The 25,128-nt window shown below is 37.8% G+C and overlaps 1 protein-coding gene across 14 annotated transcripts in view; it reads left to right on the top strand.

Annotated features, from left to right (window-relative positions):
- ZBTB20 (zinc finger and BTB domain containing 20) overlaps positions 1–25,128 on the top strand; it is an 895,053-nt gene that overhangs the window by 614,338 nt on the left and 255,587 nt on the right. For 9 of the 14 annotated variants that reach the window (XM_066347052.1, XM_066347049.1, XM_066347062.1 and 6 more), the window contains one exon: positions 4,192–4,291. The exons of the other annotated variants lie outside the window; for them this stretch is intronic. The gene's annotated coding sequence lies outside the window, so the exon portion shown is untranslated. The remainder of the gene's footprint in view (positions 1–4,191; positions 4,292–25,128) is intronic. 14 annotated transcript variants of the gene reach the window in all.

Raw genomic sequence — 25,128 nt, 5'->3', positions numbered from 1 at the left:
TTCTGAATGCACTCTTATAACATTGACCCTGAGACCATTCATGTCAGGTGAACATAGAATAGGTAGCATTATTTTGTACCTTTCCTCCCATGGGGTGAAAATGACTCACCATAAATCACTCAAGTAATCTCGGCTGAAGAATGCAACGTGACAATCTTAAATTCTTGATTCAAAACCTGCCAGAGTCTCCATTTACTATGAAAAAGTCACCTAAAGATGTTAGTCCCAAGTGTTAATTTTATATTACCATATTTTTTGCTCCATAAGATGCACCTGACCATAAGACACACCTAAGGTTTTAAGGAGGAAAATAAGAAAAAAAAATATGCTGAACCAAATGGTGTGTTAAAATATTTAATAAAATACTGTATTTTTCACTCCATAAGACGCATGGGCATTTCCCCCTCCACTTTTGGAGGAAAAAGATGCCTTTTATGGAGTGAAAAATATGCTGTATTACTGGTGTGTGTGTGTGAGAGAGAGAGAGAGAGAGACAGAGACAGAGACAGAGACAGACAGAGAGAGGAACAGATAGGGACAGACAGACAGGAAGGGAGAGAGATGAGAAGCATCAATTCTTCATTGAAGCACGTTAGTTGTTCATTGACTGCTTTCTCATATGTGCCTTGACCAGGAGGGTACTGCAGACTGAGTGACCCCTTGCTCAAGCCAGTGACCTTGGGTCCAAGCTGGTGAGCTGTACTCAAACCAGATGAGCCTGCGCTCAAGATGGCGACCCCGGGGTTTCAAACCTGGGTCTTCTGCATCTCAGTCTGACACTCTATCCACTGAGCCATGCCTGGTCAGGCTATATTATATTACTTTTTACACTCACAGTGTTTTCTGGATTTGTGTTGGCCTGCTGGTTACCCACAGATTGCAGGGAGAAGGCCATGTAAACTCCCTTCTCAATAGTTAGAGCAATCCTGTCACTAAAACTCTCATATATGAGATCACGTGTCAGTGTCAGTGTCGGTGACGTTTGCTTCTCAGGATCTACTCATTATAAGTGAGTTTAAATGCCTTGAAGCCTATGGCCTTGATATATGATCTCAGAGCAAAAGAGCAAGGTATTTTAAGCTGGCCACAATTTTATTGACTCTCACAAGCGTGCTTTGTAATCATTCCAATAAACTAGATGAGAAATTTCGATGCTCTAAACTCCCCAGTCCCCAGGACTCCATTTCATGATTCAGAATCCAACAAAACAACTCAAAAGTGTGCTTTTGTGTGACACCGTGACCACAGGGATAAATAATTGCTTAGTAATTCTCTTGGAGGCAGAAAATTCTAAACATGGAGGAACCATTTCCTCCTAATGGGAGCCAGAAATCCTGTAAGTACTTGAAATGGTATTCACAAGTCTGAATGGTAAACAGATAAAAACAGGAGCGCACCAGTTGCACAAATGACTTGCTTGTCACAAACTTGTCATTGCAGTAATCTAACATTTCTTTCACAGAGCCCGACAGAAAGTATGGAACAAACAGACCCTGCTGACGTTTTGGCTCTGCTAAGCCTTCCTCTGAGCTAAAGCATCTGCAGCATCTTCCTGTTCTAGACCGTTTATCTGCTGAAGTTAGCTGATACTGTACATGTCAAAGAAATGTTTGACTATTGCATTAACAAGTTGATGACAAGCAAGTTGTTCTTGCAACTGAAATACTGCTGCTTTTAGCAGTCTGCCATCTTGACCTTTATCTTATTAAACAGAAGAACCCTAGCAGAGCAGAGCACAAGGGAGATATGACTATTGTTGCCCCAGGCCTGTCAGATAAACAAGAACCACCTGTCTAAGGCTTAGGTGCAATGGGCACACCAGGCGGCTGCAACAGGGTTACGGATGGGGTTTCCTAGTAAAACGTAAATGTCACAAACGCATTGGACTATCTCAATGATTCCTGAGATAAAGGGAGCTTAACAGAAATTCACTTCTTCCCGCACCCCCTCCTCCCCACATTCATGTGTCCACACATAGGTCTGTGTGTACTTTATAAAATGTTAAAAACTGGAAACATTAATGAAAATCATATACCAGCTTTCCACAGTTTTGCCAGTTCTTGGAGTTCCTCCTATCAGTAGCCTCTCCTCACCTCCTCCACATTCAGCATAACATCTGGAACTATCTAACCTTAATCAGAACCATGCTCTTATCCCTGAAAAGTTAGGTATGCCGATTAGTCTCCTCACAGAAGCCTCCGAGAGCCCTAAGATGCCACCAGGTCAGCTCCAGGCTGGGCTGCCAGCAGGGAGTGCTCATACACTGCACCTTCTGTCCCCTGTGTTTCTGTTGAAGGAGCTGTCCTCCCCTGAGGGCCTCACGCCTGGTGTCTCCAGAGTGTGCAGACTGGTGGGTCTTAGGTTTATCAGCACACAGAGCAATCTGGAGCCGGTAACAGGAGCCTTGCCTGTTGCTTGAGTATTCTGCCTCTGCTGCTGCCATAGGCATATCAGACCTTGGAACAATGGGGCATTCGCCCTGAGACTTTGGCCTTTTCATAAAGCTGAGCTTCTCTTATTCACCAAGGTGTCAGGTGCCCTGTATTCTGTTTTAGACTCTTCGTTAAGGGTGCGTTGATACTGTCTCATCCGGTTTGAATATTGAAGGGAAACACTTGCATTCTCAGACATTTTCTGGCTGGTGCCCGAGGTGCCTTCATTTTTTTTAAAGTCTTAATGTAAAAATGATTATCATTGTGTAGACATGAGAACCCAAACTTTTTGCCAAAGTAATGTTAGGGCTTAACTTTCTTTTGTATTTGGCAAATTGACTATGGAACTGTCTCCGAGATAAAATGTTTGCTCCAGTCCCAAATATCTCATGCTGTAATCTATACCCCAGCTTTGTTACCTCAGAAGACAGGTGGGAAGGGTGTGAGAAGGTCCTACATTTTACATAGTTAAGTATATTGTCCCTGAAAAAAGGAAGTAAAAGTAGTTTGATGCAGCACTTACATTTCTGTAAAAGAAACATAGAAACAAATGATTTGAATTTTAAACGGAGTTTTAGTGACTTTTTTTCTTTTGGAAGTTCCTAATAGGATTTCTGTAATGATTTTGTGTTTTCTTTTTTAGTAGAACTTAAATGGCAAAGAAATGATGTGCTATTTTTGATTTAGGAAAAAAAGTAAAAATCCTTTTTTTTATGGGAACTCTCTTTTTAAGTACACATAGGGAATAGATAATGCAAAATAAAATGTTCTCTCTACTTAGAGGGGTAGCCAATTAGTGTATGTGTGTGAGTTTTTCAGTATATATTTACTTACCTGAGTTGTTTATGTGTTTCTTTTTTTTTTTAAGAAAGGAAGGGAGAAAAGAAAAATTCTTATGCTGGAATAATTTTATTAGATTTAGAGAATTTTAGGGCAAGAAAGAAGCTTGATGTGGGGACTGTAACTTTGTATCACACTCCCACTTTAGTGATGTAGATACTGAGAACCAAAGACATTTAATAACATAAGCAACGATCCACACAGGATTGTGACAGTGCTGACCTAAACCAAGGCCTGACTTTCCATTCAGACAATACTGTCTCTAAAGTTACATTAAATATTGAAATTTTTCTTTTAAACAAGGACAGCCTTATTTGTATACTTTACATGGAGATGTGCTTAAATCTAATAGGATATTTACTTCGGAATAACTGAGGTTGTTTACTGGCTAAGCCAATTTGGGGATGTATACTTAGACAGTTTAGAGAGATTTCTTACTAAGCTGTATTTTATCTGAGTGTAAGGAACTATAATAATTTCATTCTTTTATAAAATTTCAAAGAAACACTCCATTCCCATTTAGGCACCTGAAAACATGTATTTTTAAGTGGGTCTCTTCCTTTAGTAAGTACTCATTTAAATAGGTCATATTCTAATACTCATAGAGATAAAAGACCTTTTGTTAGATTAAAAGAAATCTGTTCTTTATTCCCACTTTCAGCCATGTTTTGGATGGTTCTTGTAATTGTCAGTTTCAACAAAACACTGATTAAGTCAAAACATCAATGGTTTCATTTGTTTTGGTTCTCTTAGTTTAACATGGGATAAATAAAAAATGCATTTATCTTTTTGTAGCTATGATAATTATATACTATATTTTTCACTTATGCAAAACTTATTTTTGAGAGTTTCCTCTTTGTTTCATTTCTCCATTTTTGCATTTTCCAAACATCTGTACGGTGGCTGGTGGTGAGAGTAGCAGTGACTGGCACTTTTCCTCCACGTTTTGAGAGAAAGAGAACTGGATGGAATAAAACCTTGCTTTCCATATGGTCAACCTGAAATACTGCATTGAAAAGGTATTGTCTCTTTTTCTTTTCTGAAACCAGAGGTGAAACCCATGAACAGATAGCCTTATTGATGCCAAACCACCTGTTGATTCACATCAGAAAAGTCCTTGGAAGTGTGTTCCTCACTTCATCAGCTGAGAAATCTAAATGGATAGATGATCTTTGTGTAGCACCATATCAACAATATATGCTGCTGGTCACTCGCTTAAGAAAACCTAGATTTTATAGGTAGTCAAGAAATTAATTGAGTTTTGCCTTTGATGCAATAAAATGAGCACTTTGTATATTTGACTATGAAGTGCTTATTGATCCCTGGAATACTGGGATGTTATCAGGGACAGTGAAGAAAAGATGACTAGTTCTTTCTTTTACCTTGATTAATTCTAGTTAGGAAAAGCAGTAGTCTTTATCTTCTCAGTTCTTTTAATGTAAACTATTTCAAACACATAAAAGTATAAAGAATAATGTGAACATGCAAGAATTTAGCACTTTAACTAAACAAATCTTAGTTAATTTGAAACACTTATTTCTGGACCTATTTTATCTTTTATTTTTTCGTTATAAATCACATGCAGTGAGTGCACAAATTAAGTGTATAACTTGAAGAGCTTTTATGTAAGTATACATCCATGTGACACCTTAATCCAAGATACAAAAAATTCATCATAGCGAGGAAGTATTCCTCATGTCCCTTTGCAGGTGAAATCTTCCAAAATTTTAACCAAAGGTCGAAAACAAGCAAAACTATTCTGGCCTCTATCATCAAGAATAATTTTACATAAGCCATATTATGGCTTATATGAAATGCATTCCATATATTATTGCTTATATGAAATACATCCTACTATATGCAAAACTAAAGTTTATTTCTTGAGTCTCTCATTGTTGGACATTATTACCAGTGTTTCCCAATCACAACCAATACTGCAGTTAACATTTTAAAACATGTTTAAACACAGAGAGGAATTTCTGAACTGTAAGAAATAATCCTTTTACAACTTTATGAAGAGTTGTAAAATTTCTCTCCAAAATGGTAGTACCAATTTATATTCTCATGAGCAATCTATGAGAGCATCTCTATATAGTTCATAACATTTGGAATCAGCAGACTTTAAAATTTTTTGTTGGTCAGATGGGTATTAAATAACATCTCATTTAAAAGTTTTTAAATTTACAATCCCATTGGGATTTGCTCATGTGTGTTGCCTATTTGTATCTTTGCCCATTTTTCTATGGGTTTGTTTTGCTATTGTTTCTTTGGATGGCTTTTGGTTTGGGTTTTTGTTGTTGTAATATTCTAGATTTCTACCCTTCGGGCAATATAGAATACAAATGTCTTTTCTCAATTTGCAGTTTCTCTTTAAACTGTGTCTATTCTAGCATTTCTTTTTTTTTTTTCTTTTTACTTTTTTTTTTTTTGGCAGAGACAGAGAGAGGGACAGATAGGGACAGACAGACAGGAAGGGAGAGAGATGAGAAACATCAATTCTTCGTTGCGATTCCTTAGTTGTTCATTGATTGCTTTCTCATACGTGCCTTGACCACGGGCCTTGAGCAGACCGAGTAACCCCTTGCTTAGAGCCAGCGACCTTGGGCTCAAGCTGGTGAGCCTTGCTCAAACCAGATGAGCCCGCACTCAAGCTGAAGACCTCGGGGTCTCAAACCTGGGTCTTTCTGCATCCCAGTTTGACGCTCTATCCACTGCGCCACCGCCTGGTCAGGCTAGCATTTCTTTTTAAGAGTATCTAATTTTAATGCAGTTAAGTTTATTGGTATTTTTCTATATGATGTGTGCTTTTATGTCATTTAAAAAATCCATATGACAAGGTCATTATGAAATCTTTCTATATTTTGTTCTAACAGTTTTAATGTTTTGCTTTTCTAGAGCTCTAATCTTCTTGGTATTTGTTTTGTATATGATATCTTACATGCATCCTATTTTAATTATTTTGCATGTGGATAACCTTATTAGTCTAGCACCATTTAACAAATTAGTCATCTTTTACCACTAATTTGCAATGCCATCTTTCCCCTACATCAGATCTGTTTTGAGGATAGTTATTTTATCCATTGGACTGTTTCTTTATTCTTCTAATAACACCATAGTGCATTAATTACCATAGCTTTATAACATTCTTGTTATTGGTAACGTAAATCTCTCTACATTGTACTCTTTCAAGTTCTCTTGGCTCCGCTTGGCCTTTTTCTATTCAAGATGAATTTTAGGCTTAGTTAGCAAAGTTTGACAAAAGTCCTTCTGAATTTTATTTGTGATTACCTTAACTTGAGAGACTAATTGGGGGAGAATTAACAGGTTTTGCTGCACCTTAACAACTGTATTCCTCTATTTAATTAGGTCTTCCTTCATGTTCCTTAATGTTTTATAGTTCTCACCATACAGGTTTTGCTTGAGCCTATTTTATTTGATATCTTCTCATATAACTTAGATTTTGGTTCTATTTTGTATAGAATATTTTTTTTTATTTCATTGTTATTGGTTTTTATTGGTTAATATTCAGCAACTTTGCTGAACTCTCTTATTAATTCTATAAAGGCTAAACTGGAAATTCTCCTTGGTTTTTTACATAGACACATGTACCATCAGTAAATGGCGGCTTTTTCTCTTAAATTTTAATTTTTAAATGCTCAATTTCTTCTTTCTGTCATTGTGTATTATGAAGACCTCCTGTACAGTGTTGAATAGAAACTGATATTAGGAATATCTATTTATTTTCTTACTTTAATAAAAATGTTTTGGAAATGTGATATTTGCTTAAGGATTTTGATATTCAAAATTATTTTGTTAAGGAAGTTTTCATCATCTATTTAGAATTTGCAAGCATTTTTAATCATAAAAATATCTAATGCATTTTCTGCATTAATAAAAATTTCCCACTAATATGTTAATATTTTATATGTTACAAATACATTTCCTGCTGTTAAAACATTTTTTACATTCCTGGAGAAAAATTTACTGGGTCCTGGTGTGATTTTTAATCCACTGTTGAATTTAACTAGCTGATATTGTACGTAGTATGTTGACATGAGACATTGGATTTTAATTTTCCTTTTTAAAGTATCTTTATAGAGTTTTGGTATCCTGGTAATATCAGCCTCATAAAATAAGTTGAGCAGCAGTTTTCTTATTTTTTTAATTTCTGAAACCATTTTTATATTATTAGGATTATCTATAATATTACAAAGGTTTGGCAAAATTGGCCCTGGCCAGTTTGCTCAGTGAATAGAGCATCAGCCCGTGTGCAGAGATCCCAGGTTTGATGCCTAGTTAGGGCACGCATGAGAATAATAGTTATTATTTAATGTTTAGTTGGGCTAGGCACAGAACTTTATAGAGATAGTTTTATTAACTCCTGTCTATAATCAGTAGTTTATATCCCCATTTTATAAACTGGGAAATTGAGTCAAATAAGTTAAATAAATCTCCCCTTAAGAAACAGATTATAAAACTAGTAAGTGACAGAAGTAAGATTTGAAGTCAGTTTTCCCCACTATTAAAATCAGAGTCCTTGAAATATTATCCTACATTTAGATTTTGTGGAGGTTTTTTAAAACTACATTATGGTGTTTATTTTTAATACATTAACTAACTTAACTAATATTATTGTAAAAATCTATCTCAGAAATTTTATTTAATATCTTCTGTGTATTTATGCATCATTGGTTTTCTCTCTCAATTGTGACTGTTTTGTTTGTTATCAATACAGTAATTTGGAAGTTTCAAAGCATAGTTTTTCTTCTAGTAATGATTGCTGTTATATTTTTAAAGGATCACTTAGGCCTATCTCCTTTGGTTGTCATCATTAATGAAACTACAATATATGCTATATGAAATGAGAAATTTATGGTGCTACTTCTTCAGTCTTCTCTTTCTACCCAATTTCTCACATTGTGTTATATTATCTCATCTATAGGTTATTATTCATTTTTATGATACAGCTGTGGAGAGGATAATCACAAAGTGCTGGGTCATTTATTTGGGTAGTAGAGAGTTTCTAGCACAGAGTAGGTGCTCAGTAAATATTTGTTCTGTATGAAATCAATAGATCTGTTTTGCGCACACTTACATGTAAACAAAGAAAGGAAACATAGATAAGATCTCTTTAGACTCTCTCTCTGCTGCTGGATGACCCACCTATTCATTCAAACCTTAGATTTTGTAAATGGTTGAATAGCCATGTGATTTAATAAATACTCTTGCTGTCAATACTTTTGTTAGGCAAATACATGCTTTGTGAACCAACCCTTTATAATCAATAGCCCCTATTCAAGTTAGTCCCATTCATGGCTATTTCCAGATTTGCCCCTTCTGCCTTTCCCTACCCCTACAAATAATAAATATATTTGGCAACTGCCATTCTCACATCAGTGACTATTGTTAAGTTTTCATTTGACAAATACCATGTGATTGTTGAATATGAAATAGTGATTAAATAGCAATAGTTGTATCATATTCAATTGCTAATAGCCCACATTCTTCCAGAATAGTTCGTGTTGTTATAACTATTTAAATAGAGGTATTATGAAGTAGTTCTTAATGTTTTATTTTTTAAAGATAGTTCTCAAAATTCCCAATTATAGTCAAAGGAATTTCTTTATAGAAGTTGCTAGGAAATTTTGATTTTTCATTAACTATTATAAGATATTACCAAGAAACTTAGTGATGATCTGAATCATTCTAGAATAAAAATTTTGATGCTTTTATTATAGTAAATCAGGCTAATAAAACAATGTAGAGTAACAAGTAAATAGCAAAGTAGTATAAGTTTAGATCATTTGCTGATGTGCATATTTTATGAACACTTGAATGATATTTGATCAATTTATAAGAAGTGCAAATTATTTCTGTTCATAAGAACACTCAGAACTTCTATGTGACATGATTTTAACAGTATATTTTATATGCAACAACAGATTAAACTGTCTTTCTAGCTCTTTCTATTCTTTAAATTGTAAAAATGATTTTTATTTTTCTTCATTTTATTTTTGTATTTTTTTTTCTGAAGTTGGAAATGGGGAGGCAGTCAGACAGACTCCCCGCATGCGCCCGACCAGGATCCACCCAGCATGCCCACCTGGGGGCAATGCTCTGCCCATCTGGGGCTTCGCTCTGTTGCAATCAGAGCCTTTCCAGCGCCTGAGGCAGAGGCCACAGAGCCATCCTCAGCGCCTGGGCCAACTTTGCTCCAATGGAGCCTTGGCTGCAGGAGGGGAAGAGAGAAACAGAGAGGATGGAGAGGGGAAGGGGTGGAGAAGCAGATGGGCGCTTCTCCTGTGTGCCCTGGCTGGGAATCGAACCCGGGACTCCTGCACGCCAGGCCGACGCTCTACCACTGAGCCAACCGGCCAGGGCCTATTTTTCTTCATTTAAAAGACACTGAACTTGGAATTAAGAGACTTAGTTTCTAGTCCAAGTTCTGTCAGTTAGCTAGCTCTATGACCTTGGGTAATTTATTGACCTCTGAGTCAGTTTCTTTATTATAAAGGTTAAGAGTTGGGCTTGATGCTCTATAAAGCCCCTTCCGGTGTGTATGTCTGGTATTCAGCATTCTCTCTCTCTTTCTCTCTCTCTCATATAAGGCAGTTTAATTTAGCCAATAGATAAATAATTGGAGCTACTATAGGTTCTTGATCAGGACTGACATGATAAAAGCAGTATTTTCAAAAGTGCTGTTAGATATCAGTCTACAGCAGCAGTTCTCAACCTGTGGGTCATGACCCAGGCAGGGGTCGAACAACCAAAACACAGGGGTCGCCTAAAGCCATCGGAAAATACATATTATATAATATACAATACAGAATGGATCAGAATGTATGAAATCTGCAATACAGACCAGGTATGCATAATGCCATGGTTGAGAATAGGATAAGAAGAATACAAAGTATAGTGACAGTATCAGAGATAAAGTAGAAGCAAATGGTATGAATATATTGATATATAAATTTATTCAGCCTGACCTGTGGTGGCACAGTGGATAAAGCATCAACCTGGAATGCTGAGGTTGCCAGTTCAAAACCCTGGGCCTGCCCGGTCAAGGCATATATGGGAGTTGAGGCTTCCTGCTCCTCCCCCCCTTTCTTTCTCTCTCTCTTCTCGAAAATGAATAAATAAAAATTTAAAAAAAAATTTATTCAAATAAAACATTTTAAAAGATTAATAAAAATCATAAAAGAGGAAAAATATATGTCTAGTAAACATGTGAAAAAGTGTTTCAACTTACTAGCACACAAAGACATGATTTATAAAACTAATAATTCTCAATGCTGGTGAGTGTGCAGTAAAACTGGTATTCATATGATAGAGATAATGGGGATATATGTTGACATAAAATTCTGTAAAGTAATATGGCATTATACTATCAAGAACCTTTTTAAAATATATATCATTTGGCCCAGTAATTTTACTTTTAGGAATCTATGTCTATAAAACTCAGACACAAAGATTTTTATACTAAGATATTAATCACAATGTTATTTATAAAAGTGAAAGAAGAGAAAACAATCTCAAATATTTCATCTGAAAAAATTATTGTTATTATTATTATTGCGAGGCAGGGAGGCAGAGACAGATACCACTTGTGTCCAAACCGGGATCCACCCAGCAAGCCCCTCCCAGGTGATACTCTGCCCAGCTAGGCTGCAGCTCTGTTGTTCAATAACCAAGCTATTTTAGTGCCTGAGGCCAAGGCCATCAGCCAATCTTGGTGCCTGGGGCCATCATTGCTCAAACCACTTGAGTCATGGCTACTGAAGGGTAAGGGGGGAGGGAGGCAGGGCGCAGGGGAGGTATGGAGATGCAGATCGTCACTTCTCCTTTGTGGCTTGACAGAGAACCTGGGATTTCCACATGCCAGGCCAGTGTTCTACTGCTGAGCCAACTGGCCAGGGCCAGAAAAATTATTTTAAAAATTATGGAACATTCATATATATTAAATATAATAACTATTATTTATATAATTATTAAAGATATTTTATTTTTATTATTTTTTATTGAGAGGCAGACACCCACATGTGCCCTGACTGGGATCCACCTGGCAAGCCCACTAGGGGGCGATGATCTGCCCATCTGGGTCTGCTGCTCTGTTGCTCAGCAGCCAAGCTATTTCAGCACCTGAGGCAGGCCATGGAGCTATCCTCAGTGCTTGGGGCCAACTTGCCCAAACCATTGGAGCCATGGCTGCAGAAGAGGAAGGGGGGGTGGACAGGGGAGGGGTGCAGAAGCAGATCGTCACTTCTCCTGTGTGGCCTGACAGGGAATCAAACCCGGGACTTCCATACTCTGGGCTAACACTCTACCGCTGAGCCAACTGGCCAGGGCATTAAAGATACAATATTTTAAATAATTTTAACTAGGAAATGCTCATGATACAAGTAATTAAAAATATCTGACCCAAAAGAATCTTATATGCCTAACATGATCCCAAATTAGAAAAATGAAGTATTTTATTATAATCACAGGAAACACAATAAAATGTGAACAATAGTTACATTCTATATGATAGAATTAAGTGATCATTTATTTCTGTTTTTTCTAAACTTTCTAAATGTTTTGTAAAACATACTCTGAATAAAAAAATAAATAAAAATTTGAACAAACGGCAAATAATCTAATTAATTCCAAGTTAGATAATAATTTATCTTAAGAATGCATGTCTACTATTTGTCACCTCTTAAAGGGATTCAAATGTTTTGCTTTTTCTATTTATTAAGCTCCTCAAATATCTAATATAGATAGTTTAGGAATCATATTGTATTGAATATGTATATTTTCTGAATCATATCATATTGTTTCTATTGCCCACTATTTTCCAGAGTCTTTTATTTTTATTTTTATTTTTATTTTTTGGATTCCTGTACATTTGCTTTAGGTTATCAGCCCTTGACGTTCCAGAAACTCATTTTCCTTAGTCCATCACTCAGTTCTGACATTAACAGACTCAAGCCTCATTTACATGTACAGATTATCACAAGCGAAGACATCTAGATCACACTTTGTTTTCAATTGTTTTTTTACTTCTAAATTTCTCATTGTGTAAAAAATTCATAATCTAATAATAGAATTTAGAGTCATGGAAACATGGAAACAAAGTAAAGGATACAGCCAGTGTCATTATTGAATCACTTTTATTGGGTGGAATGAACTACTTATAAAATTTATCAGCTGTCCATCTTGAGAATAGGATCTCAGCTGCTCTGTGCAAGAACGAATAAACTTAACAACTTACTTGGCTCTGTACCCAAAATTTAGCCAAAATGAAGTGCACTTGGATGCCAGAAAGAATGAACCAGATAAAGTTTTATCAGCTCAAAATATACAATTAAGTTATTCTGCCATTTTTTAATAAAATTGTATAAGTAAAAATGTTATGTTTTTTTAAAAGTCTAAATTCCTTATACTAGCCAATGGCTAAATGCTAGAGTAACTAAAAATGTGCAGATCACACCCTCTGTTTCTTCTTCTGCCAGGAGAATGAACCAGGCTCTCTCCAGCTCAGGTCTCCCCTGACTAAAAATCAACCCAGAACCACTTGTACACAAGCTCATCTCTTTCTCAGAACTGGAAGTTCAGTGAAGGCAGAGGCTGTGTCCTACTTGTCTTTGTTACCTCAAGTCTGGCAAAGTGCATGATTGTCAGATGACCTAATGAAAGAGAAGCAGTTTAATTTAGATGATTTTAGTAACTATAAAAATAATCTAAGGAAAAAGTTACTTGGATACAAATGTTCACACCCTATGTATTATTATATAACCAATTTTACTAGCATTTAGGCAAGTTCTTTTACATGATTCTATTAACAGGTCATGAACAGCTTTGGGAGTAAACATCTTTTAATAACATATTTTCCTGCAAGGCTATGAGTAAAGCTATGTAGTTGTTAAGAGCTCTTGCTCTTGCAATGATTAGTGTGACACCCATAAGTTACTAAATCTCTTTGAATCTCAATTTCCTCATCTGAAATATGGGAATAGTAATAAATTTACCTCGTCGTCCTTGCTGTGGGGATTAGATGAGCTCTTACATATTAAATAGCATCATGTCTAAGCCCTTGGGCTAGTATTACTAGGATCAGTGCCTCCCATGAAAGCTGCTATATTTGTACATGCATCTTGACAGCTAGGACAGAGGGTGCAGGTATACCAGCAGGGGCTCTCAGTGTATATAGAATTAGACAGCTTAAGTGCATAAACAAGTGCCTTTCAGGCTTCATGGAATAAGAATTGCTTGGGAAGCTTGTTTAAAATGTAGTTAAGTTTCACCTCAAGAGATACTCATTCCATTGATTTGCTCTGGAGTGAGACCCTGAAATATGTCTTTTCACATGCTTCTCATTTGGTTCTGGTTGTAGCTTCTCCCAGACCAAGCTCTTAGTAACCCTGGAATCATGACTCCATCCCAGCCTTGATTGCAAATCACCTTCAGCCCCATGGCATCATTCCCGGGACTTGCCCTGTCACTATTGCTGGTGTGACTGCCCCCAGCCCTTGCCCTACCCTACGGAAAGCAGAAAAGAATGGGGAAGACAGTGTCAATTGGGAAAACTTGAGTAACTACTGTAAATTATCTGTTATTTTATATTATTTTTACTAATGATCTTCTGTATTCATCCAGAAGTGGGCTGACTTGAGAAGTAAGCTTGAACTTTAGAACAGTAGTTTTCCCCCAGTACCTGTAGAATGACTGGCTATACAGTGAGGTTTAACTCCTCTTTTTCTGTGGAATTGCTATCTGTAGAACATAGATGAATGCGCACAACTGAAGTGCAAAGTGCTAAATGCACGCTTCAATTTAGTCAATGCATTTGCACATTGAAGTAATTAGGATGTATTTAAAAGCATTCTGCTTGCAATACTTTGTTCTCCATTTCCTACAAATCAAATTAGTGAGGGCTAGATTTGATTTTGACATCATTTAAAAAATATTTTCTTTTTCTTTTTTTAATTTTCTTAGTATTATATTTTTACAAAGTTCAAAACACAACCAACTGTGACTAAATTCATAAAAACAAAACAAAAAGTCCATAGTGCAAGACAATGAAAAATAGCACAGAGTAATATGCAGTAGAACAACGCAAATCATACCTTACAAATATAGTTGCAATAACACACGTTATACATGTCCAATCAATTAATAGCAAATACTTATTCAAATAGCAAATAGCACATTCTTTTACTTTGAGAGACCCAAATGTAATTATTCATCTCTGCTCAAATAAATATGAAAAGACAGTCAGATCCACTGAGAAAAATCTTAACCATCTCCTATTTTCATTGTACTATATGTAACACAAAGATTATAAAGGGTGTTTATTTCCTTTGTTTGCTAGCAAAGCTTTCAAGCAAGATTGCTTATTTTTTCAAATAGTTATATTTGGCAGAACTGACAAATGTTTTGAAGTTGCGTGGCACGAAGACAGACCTGAGCTTATATCCCAGCTCTCCACATTATGTTTTATATGTAATAATTGACAAGTGATTTCACCTCTCTAAGCCTCAGTTTTCATATCTGCAAAGTGAAGGTATTAATATCAACATTGCAGAGTCATTTTCCTAACATGCAATCATGTAGTTGAGGTACCTGGAGTTTAATATGGACCCAATGAATGGAAGTTATTATTAATACAGGAAAGAAACTTTGGATGAATAAGAACCCAAAATCCTCAGAGAAAATAAGACTAAACAAAAAAATATTCTGTCTTCTCACTTTCCCATGGGCTATGTACAGGACTCTTAGCTTTTATCATAGAATTTTATGGCATTTCACAAAAGTGATTGTTTTTTCTTTATAATCTTTTTTGCCATCCAAATTGTCCTTATTTGTTGTCCTAATTGAAGTACATATTTGAATGAGTATAATTTTCTAATATAAATTATTATATATTTTTTTGTCAAAGATAAACAGTACTTTGGACTGGACACAGATGATTTAAATCTAATTCCTCTTATTTTTCCATACAGATTTTATGGTTTTAGAAGCCTGTGTGTTTGTGCATAGAAATGAAGGGGAAATAGAATTGATAGAAAGAGTAGATTCATTTGTATTTCTTAGGAAGCTGAGATGGTGTCCTGTTCAGCTTTATCTTTAATAACTAGCCCTGTTTTCTATATAGAAAGTACTCATTCAGTGTTTGTTGAATTAAGTAAATGAGCAGAACCAAAATGCTGAGAAAATATACATTTAGCATAAAGAAGCTAGCTCAAGAGTAGTATGTGCAGATAGTAGGCAGAGAGCTTAAAACTTACTTATGGGTATCAACACCCCTTTAGTTAGGATGGTTCCATGTGGAATAACAGCCATTTTTATTCAGAGCCTCTAATTGTTAACTGGAGGAAGCACCTCAAACATAAGAGCCAACTGGCCTTTAGTCAGAGAACCACAACATGACCTTCATGTCAGAGCTGGAAGGGACCAGAAAGATTTTCTAATCCAAGGGCCTCATTTCTCAGTTGAAGGAACTGAATGACTTGCTTAAACATTTGGCGGCAAAGTTTATTGATACTCAGTCTTTGGTTCCCTGATTCTGGTCCAACTCATTCGATATTCTACCACATTGCCTTTATGTCTTCAGACTGTCCCCTTGAGGGTTCCCATAGTCCACGGTGGCCTCTCTTCCTTTGACCAAGACAGTGCAATGGAAGACCCAGCAGTGCCTCCAATTAGAATCATCTCACCTATTATGTCATTTTCCATAGAGCCTAAAAGTCCACAATAAAGAGATTCTTCCATCAACTCTTAAATTCTTTTTTTACCAAAACATTACCTATATTAAATTGTTACTAACCATTCATAGTTCACCTGAATTACTTTTTGCTCCTTTTCAAGTGATTATGAGCTGGAGCTAAAAGGAGTGGAGAAGAAAGAACTGTTAGAATTTGATGAGGAGAAAGTGAGGAAGAGTTCTGCCCTTGGGGTGTTCCCCGGGAAAGGCCAGGCCAGTTTGGCTGTGGCAGGGGTTGGGGGGCGGGCGTCCAGAGTACCCAGCAAATAACTCAAGGATTTGAATCTTTGAGAAGGAGAGGGGAGATTAGAAGAGGTGAAGAAATAAAAAAAAAAAGGAATGAAAAAGAGGGGGAGAGTATTGCAGGTAGACTATAATTTAGTCTTTTGGTTTGTTATTTACTATACAAATATTGACCGATTTATGACCTATGCAACTTATGACCATTCGACTTTATGACCACAATCGCTAGCCATGACTGCTCCGTGTCTGGCAGTGCAAACGTTGCCCAGCTGGGCGTACGACAGTGCAGACCAGCTTCTGGCAGCACTACCATCTCTGGGTGCACCATTTCAACTGTTATCCCAGACTCGGTACAGCAATTTGTGTTTTGTGTCTTGGATATTTTTCATCAAACCCCTCCTAAGATGTCTACCAAGAGGAAATTGTCTTTGCAAATATTAAACCAGTTTTACTGGTAATGCAGTGTTTTACTTAAACCTGACAAATGTAAAAATAAGAAACAAAATGGTGTAGAGATGATACACTGTTTTAATGAACAAAGAAAATGATGATATATAACAATAATGAAAGAAAATTATGATAAAATATGACTTAAAGATTTTTATAACATCATTTCACAGTGCTGTACATATAGCCCAAAAACTTATGACCAAATCGTGTTATGACCAGTCTGTCGGACCCAATCGTGGTCGTCAGTCGACCACTAGCTGTATTTGTAACTCTTGCATTCAATGAAGAAGCCTATGTTCAGGTCACTCATATCCTGTTACAATTTATATTGCTACTATAAAGTTATGACAAGAGTTTCTTGCATCAACTATAAATGACATCCATGAAACAAGAAATAAAGCATTTGGTAGGTAAAGATCTTCCCTATTCACCTAAAGAGTGGAGGAAGTGTTGATGGGCTGTTGATGGTGAGTTAAACTGGCATACCAGGAATTTTTATAAATGGTTTTCCCATGCTCCATTGAATCTGTGGCTGAGACTTTAGTTGTATAACAGCTGTGCGTGCAAAATCTCATAATTATTCTTACTGTATTAAGCATTTTATAGCAATTTTAGCTCTAAAATGCTATGCAATAGTTTTTATGCAAGTGTACCAGACATGTAAGCTGTTCCAATGAAAACATTTCCTTTCATTTAGACACATAGTTTTAGGATTCCAAACTTAGCTCTCAGCATTGACGGAAGAATCTTTAGGACAGACATCAGGGTTTTTTTGTGGGAGGGGAGGAAAGAAGGGGCGAGTGAATTTTCTTACTCATGGTTTAATTCTTCAAGCAGCCTCATCAGAAAGGGAACATTGGTAAATCCTGCTACTTACTGAGCCCTAGCTCCTCCCTAGCCCGTCCTGCTGAGAAAGGCACTGGAGAGGAAGGTAGGGTGATCTCTGCATCCCTCTGGGGTATAATGACAGACAGGCAGAAGGACTTGGATTTAACCTCTCTTCAGAAAGCTGACACCTTTAGCAGTGCTGCACATGCTGCTGCGCCCTGCAGTGGCAAGTCTTGGGCCTGAGCCCAAAACTGGTGTGGAGTTTGAACCCTTGGCATTCTGGCCCAGGGCCAAGTACTATCAATGGAACCCCACTGACACCTTTAGTTATTCTTCCTAGATTAGGATAGTAATTTACTTGTCTCTGTGATTTCAAGTGTCTGGTTTTGTTTCCAGATGCCTCCCAGCTCATCTGTATTGCAGGGGTTTCAAAAGACTTTAACTCCATTGGTTCTTTCCTTAGTCATTTCCATTTGGTGCACACAGGAGGGATACACAACTAGAGAGAGGCAAGGAAGTGTGTGTGTGTGTGTGTGTGTGTGTGTGTGTGCGCGCGCGCGCGTGCACGTGTGTGTTTGTGAGAGAGAGAGAAATGCATACGGGCATGTGGGGAGGGCTTGGTGAGACTGTGGGAATAAATGAGAGGCGTATTCACTTTCAGAATATGAGTATTATATCAGAGCAAGTCAGGATGGAGTATAAGAGGTGATGTGTAGGACAATGTGGTGTCATTAGATAGATTCATGTGTAAAAACCCTTCATCCAACAGTCATCTCAGACTCCCCCAAACAACTCCAAGAGATGGAGAGACCATAGAAATTTTATCCAAATGCCAGTAAGGTAACAGCACTTGGGTGTTAACATGCTATGGTAGGAAAAGGCATTTATGCAGGGGTGTCATTTCATGTTTATAAGGGCCTGTCTAGCACTGTTTATTGATTTTACTACATTTCTTTCCCCAGGACCCTGTAGATAGATAATTGCTAGAAATGTCCATCATTAGTAGAGCCACAAATGCAACCATTGCACTAAGAAAAAGATGCACATAGGACCCTGCAAGCAGGCATCAAATGGAGGAAGAGTCACAAAATAACACGTGCAGCTATAACTCCAGGCAAACACACACAAAACACCCTGTGTAGCCATTGCACTGAGAAAATACACAGAGCCCCCTGTGCAGCCATCACACATCAGGAAAATACACACATGACACCCCTATGCAACCATCACACCAGGCAAAAGCACAGACATAAAATGCTAAGTCAATAGGAATGAACAGCTCATAAAAGCCTACTGGAATAGATCACATCACAGCCAGGTACATCTGTTCTCAGCACTAACCATTATCGTTAGCTTAAAATGCTTAAAATCACTGTGCATCCTCAGGTCTAGGGACAGATTATTCCAAGAAGATTCTGCTAAATAGATCTGGCAATGCAGTGAAGGGGACCTCTACTACATTAAAGTGATGCATTTTGCATCTCAAAGGCTGTCAACTGTATTTAGAGGAACTGTGTGATTGAAGAACAATGCTGTAGGATGGGTTAGCAATTTTCCCAGCCCTTCTAAATCTGGGGGTGATTTTGCCCCAACATGATGAGTTAAGTGTACAGTTGAATGGGCAGCTATCAGATTGGGAGGTGACTAATAAAAGCAGAACTGGAAACAGCTTTTTATCTGTGCTGCGTTTTAAACTGGAACTCTCAGAGGAGATGTCATATCTAGAGGTCTTAGTGAGGTCAGGCTTCAAGCCATCAGCTTGAGATAAATAAGTAGTAACTACAGTCCTTGCTTCACAGGGTTGTCTGCCCAACTGGGGGAACAAAGGAACCACCCACCTCTTCTTTTGCCAGTGCCTTCTCTTTATCCTCTTGCCTTAGTCTGTGATGTGATCCTAGCCGTGTGACACGGGGTTACAGCACTGCGAGGGAAACTCCACATGCCCTACTGAAGAGTGCCCCCCCCCAAAATAGAACAACTTTTAGGCTTCCATTCCATGTTTCAGTTACAGTTATGTGTTTCTACTGAGTGAGACAATTCGGGCTTGCTTGTTAAGAATGATTTACACCCTAATCCTAGGGAGAAAAACGAATGTGACTGAGATTTGAAAGGGAAGGAAGGGTAGGTGCAAGTGCCAGACTAAAGTGAATATTAAGTAAAGAGCATGGGGTTGGCTCGCATTGTTTTGTTGGAGTTTTTTCGGAGGGGGGGTGTTGTTTTTGGTGGTTTTTTGTTTTTGTTTGTTTGCTTCCTTTTTTAGAAAAACAAAAGATAATATGTATGTATTGCTAGCAATTGCTTCATTCACCGGGGTGGAAGGAAGCAAAAGAAAATGCTTCTCCTACTTGCTCTGTGTAAATGCAAATTTCAGGAGAGGACAGGTGTTTTTCTTAAATTCACGTGACAACATCTTACTGGGAATGAGCGGAACTGGAGATGAGAACAAGGAATTCCACTTCCTTTTCCCCAAAAATGCAGAGGGAAAGTTTTTGTTAGGGTGAGATAAGCATTTTCCATAAAACAATGCAGTAATGGCATGGTGACTGGGACACACCGCATGGCATCCTGGAGAAATGGCATGATACCTACCTGGTAGCTACAGTAACTATTTATCACAACTGCATTATCTCCTGGTAACTATATAATTAGTTTGTGTCACCAGAGCACCCTAAGCATATGCCTATTCCAGCTACTATGATAGGGGAAAAAAATAAACTTCTTTGAAAGGGGGAAAAAAGCTAATAAAGAAAGTTGCCAAGAACAGATATTTTGTAATCTGTGCTAAATCTCTGCTGGAAAACATGAACAGTAACGAAGCTGAGAAGACAGTAAAAGAAAATCGGGGCAAGGTGCCAGACGCCCAGACGGAAGGAGAATGTGGACCAAAAGATTGCGACAATCGGGTAATTATGGTTTATGAATTTCAGCTTTAATCTGTAGTTCAGTGAGTCCTGATTAAATATCTGTTAAACACAATTAAAGTTTGTTTTTGTATTTCACCGTCTTGATCAGAATAATTAGAGACTGCGTGTTTCATGTCAAAAGTAGCAAGAGGAATTTTAGTGAATGAACATCGTTTTTAAAAGCCATTTGTAGCACCAGCTGTTGGCATTATTTTATATTTTAGTGTTATCAGCATAAAGATGGTCCTCTGGATGCTGAACGGTTTCCAGCAGGACAAGAATGTTGTGCTGTCATGATGGGCCTGTGCTGACAAAGCTTAAATGTTTAAGGACCAACGTTCATGGGAGATAGTGAACAGGGGCGATGTAGTTTCGGGGAGCAGATATTTGAGGTGAGAGAAGGAAAAAGACAAATTTATCGAAGCAAGTGTTAAGCCTAATCAGGAGGGACTCGAAACATTGAAGACACGAACAAAATCCATAGATTCCACACCAAAGCTTTATTGTCTAGCTTGGCCAGGCGGTGGCAACTCAGACAGAAATCTGAAGGAGAGCGCGCCGGCCCTTTGTTCTACTTAGTTTTTATAGTTTTGTAAGTGGAAAGTACAGAAGCAAAAATTGCAATTAGGTGCCCTTTACCACTATTGGTTATAGTCATATGCCCTTTAACATGACAGGACCATGTTCAATTTGCAAGCCATACATCGTTTTGGAGAAAACAAAATTTACAAGTCAACACAATGATAGAAAGATGTCTCTTTACATATTAAGAGACATTCCTATATTTTCTATTGTTTATCCGCCTCTCTTTGTCCAGAGTCACACACATTATATGCATTCATATGGGAGAGGTAGTTTCCATGGGGACAAATGCCAGCAAATGGCTCATTACTATAAGAAAAGGTCTATTTTGGCTTTTCTCTTCCTGCACCTGGCTAGCCATTCACCCCTTTCCCCACAGGTGTGGTGGAATGTCAGGGAATCCATGTTTTCCTTCCCTTTGCATTTACAATACAATGCCAAGGGCCATCCTGGTTTTATGCCAATCACACAGTACAGAGATTATTCACAAAATTTCTCTGCACACCTTATCCCAAATTAATAAAATGTTCTTTAAGCCTCTTAAAATATTAATATCGATTCTGTAGCTTTTGGTTCTTTACAACACCTGCGGGTGAGGTGGCGCAGTGGCTCCTCAGGGCTCCTCACAAGGAGCTGAGTGAGGAAGTTTTTCATAGTGTAGTCATTTGTGCTAACACCTGCAAATGATGGTCAGTTTATTCAGACAGGGTGTACACAGTGCCTGAGGAAAGGGCACAGGAAAGGTGTGATGAGAAGTGTTGGAGCTCTGTCCTGGTGAGATTGTGGCTAAAAAACGTGTCTTTTATCCCTAGAGTTAGTAGAAAATATTACTGGAAGAATGTACCATGTTAATAATTCTTTAGCTAGGGATAGCAGTGTGAAAATCCTACAAAAAAGAACAAGGTGAATTAACTGAAACTGGGTAAAGGGGTAAAATAAGATTCCACCAAACAAAATCAGAATTATGGTTATTATACACATGTGCCAAAAGTGAGGCTGGAGCGTTGTAAGTTACTATCTCTTTAAAAATTATATGGAGGTACGTATACATAGAAATTTCTGTGCGGCTTACCATGACATGAGCTTTAAAGAAAGAAGATACAATCTTGCTTGCTATTTGAAATTTGGTACCTGGAATATTTTCGTCCCTCTGATAGACAGAATAATGAGCCCTCACCCCCAAGATGTCCATGTTCTGATCCTCAGGACCTGTGCATATGTTGCCTCACATGGCAAAAGGGACTTTACAGACATAAGTTAAGGATCTTGAAATGAAAAAATTGTCCTGGATTATTTGGATAAGCCTCATATAATCACAAGGGTTCTCTTAAGGGAAAGAAAGAGGCAGGAGAGTCAGAAAAGAAGATGTGACAATGAAAGTGAAATCAGAGACAGAGAAAGAGAGAGAGATTCAAAGATATGGCAGTGCTGGCTTTGAAGATGGAGGAAGGGGCCATGAGCCAAGGAATGTAGGCAGCGTCTACTGGAAAAGACAAGGTGAAGAATTCTCCCCTAGAGTCTACTCTCTTTCTAAGTAGCCCTGCTGACACCTTCATTTAAGGACTACTAACCTCACAACTGTAGTACATTTCTGTTGTTTAAGCCATTAATTTGTAACCAGTGTTATCTCATTACGTAAGAAACCAGTACAGTCTCTGTAAACATGCTCCATGAGTTTGATATTCATTTAGAAGTTTTCTAGTTAAAAATGCACCTATGTATGAGAAAAACAACAAGCCCCTATGAATGAAATTTTCTAAAGCCCATTGTTTAGGCTTTCTCTGTGGTTTCATTTGTAGGGAGCTGAAATGATAAGAATTAAGAAAACCTATGTACTCTAAATAAAAATCATGGGCAAATTCAATCCCATCCCCAGCACCACTGACCAACAGTACATTCTGCATGGATAGAAATGTGTACAGGAAGGGAGGCTTGTAGAGTGAGATACTTTTCTAACAGTGATATCAGTTAACATTTGAATACTTACCACAGGTTGAAATTCTTACTTTCCCTACGTGTTTGACCATTTTTGATCTACAAAAAAGGCAATTTCATATGTTTCAGTTAAACCCAGTGTTATCTCATTTAAACCTAGGACTTAGATAAAAACTTTTTTCTCAAGATAATATAATTGATAAATATCAGAGTTATATATGATTTAGGCTAATGAAATGTTTATATGCAACATATTCAAGTAAAAATGAGATTAAATCCCAACTGACCAAAGGTGTTTTAGCAGAGTTCAGGATTCAGGCATATATGTCTTACAAGCTATTCCAAAAAGTGATAGTTTAAATGTATTGAGAAAGCTATTGAATAAAGTGAGCATAACCCACACAGACAGAGACAATGGTTGAAATTTTCTACCTAGCATCTTTTTATTCCAAAGAGCCTATACTGCCATAGAAGAAGATGGGATAATATAGTGTTTTAGAGTGGTATTGCTTAAATGGATTCCTAGCCTCTTTAAGTTTATGGCTTTCCAGATAATCTGATAAAATCTGTGGACCCTCTCCCCAAAAGAGGACATAGTACCTTTTTTTTTTTTTTTTTTTTTTGTACTTTTCTGAAGCTGGAAATGGGGAGAGACAGTCAGACAGACTCCCGCATGCACCTGACCGGGATCCACCCGGCACGCCCACCAGGGGCGACACTCTGCCCACCAGGGGGGATGCTCTGCCCCTCCGGGGCGTCGCTCTGCCGCGACCAGAGCCACTCTAGCGCCTGGGGCAGAGGCCAAGGAGCCATCCCCAGCGCCCGGGCCATCTTTGCTCCAGTAGAGCCTTGGCTGCGGGAGGGGAAGAGAGAGACAGAGAGGAAGGAGGGGGTGGGGGTGGAGAAGCAAATGGGCGCTTCTCCTATGTGCCCTGGCTGGGAATCGAACCCGGGTCCCCCGCACGCCAGGCCAACGCTCTACCGCTGAGCCAACCGGCCAGGGCCATAGTACCTTTTTAATGAATTCATAGGCCCCCTAAAGCCTATCAGTGGACCTCAGATTAATTATCCCTGGTTTATAATTGTGTTGTAAAAAAACAACAACAACAACAACAACAACAAAAAACATTGTAGAAATGATGGTCTGGCATGATTTGAGACCAAAATTTTTCAGTAATTATTTAGCACATGATTTTGGACCAGTAATTAATGTACACTGAGTTCCGGGCTTTTAATTAGTAGAATTAGTAATTCTGAGTCTAATGTTCAAGAAAAGTACATTTTTGTTTTTAAAGTATTATATTTTGAGGTGCATTTAAAGAACCACTGAGATGAAAAACACTGTATTGCCCTTGTTTAGTGTTCATTTTTTATTGTTTAGCTATTAATTTATTCATTCATTTAGCAAATATTTATTGAGCCCCTACTATTTTAGATACTGGGAATTTTGTAATGAGCAAGACTCACAAGGTCCTCTTTCCTCATAGAACATTCTGGTTAAACGAGGTAGTTAATAAAATATGTAAACATACTAGCACACACCAATGAGTAACAGGAAGCAAAAATAAGAGTGTAACATAATAGAGATAGCATGTAATGAGATAGCACCCGGCTAAGACTTGAATGATGTCAGATACCATCCATTGGAAGATCTGGAAGAAAATTATTACAGGCAGATTGGAACAGCAATTGCCAAGACTCTGAGACAAAAATGAGCAAGGTACATGAATTATGGAGGATGGTTGGTCAATAAGAAGTGTGTTAGAAACGTGATCAGAAAAGGTGTCAGGCCTGACCAGGCGGTGGCGCAGTGGATAGAGCATTGGACTGAGATGAGGAGGACCCAGGTTTGAGACCCCGAGGTCGCCAGCTTGAGCGCAGGCTCGTTTGGTTTGAGCAAAGCTCACCAGCTTGGACTCAAGGTCACTGGCTTGAGCAAGGGGTTACTCGGTCTGCTGAAGGCCCACGGTCAAGGCACATATGAGAAAGCAATCAATGAACAAAGGTGTCACAAAGAAAAACTGATGATTGATGCTTCTCATCTCTCTCCATTCCTGTCTGTCTATCCCTGTCTATCCCTCTCTCTCTGTCTCTGTAAAAAAAAAAAGAGTCAGGAACCAGATTACATAGGCTTGCTTCATGGTGATAAGTTTGGATTTTATTGTAATTG

Source organism: Saccopteryx leptura, chromosome 8, assembly GCF_036850995.1.
Source record: "Saccopteryx leptura isolate mSacLep1 chromosome 8, mSacLep1_pri_phased_curated, whole genome shotgun sequence".
NCBI lineage: Eukaryota > Metazoa > Chordata > Mammalia > Chiroptera > Emballonuridae > Saccopteryx > Saccopteryx leptura.
This window is presented reverse-complemented; position numbering and strand designations above follow the sequence as displayed.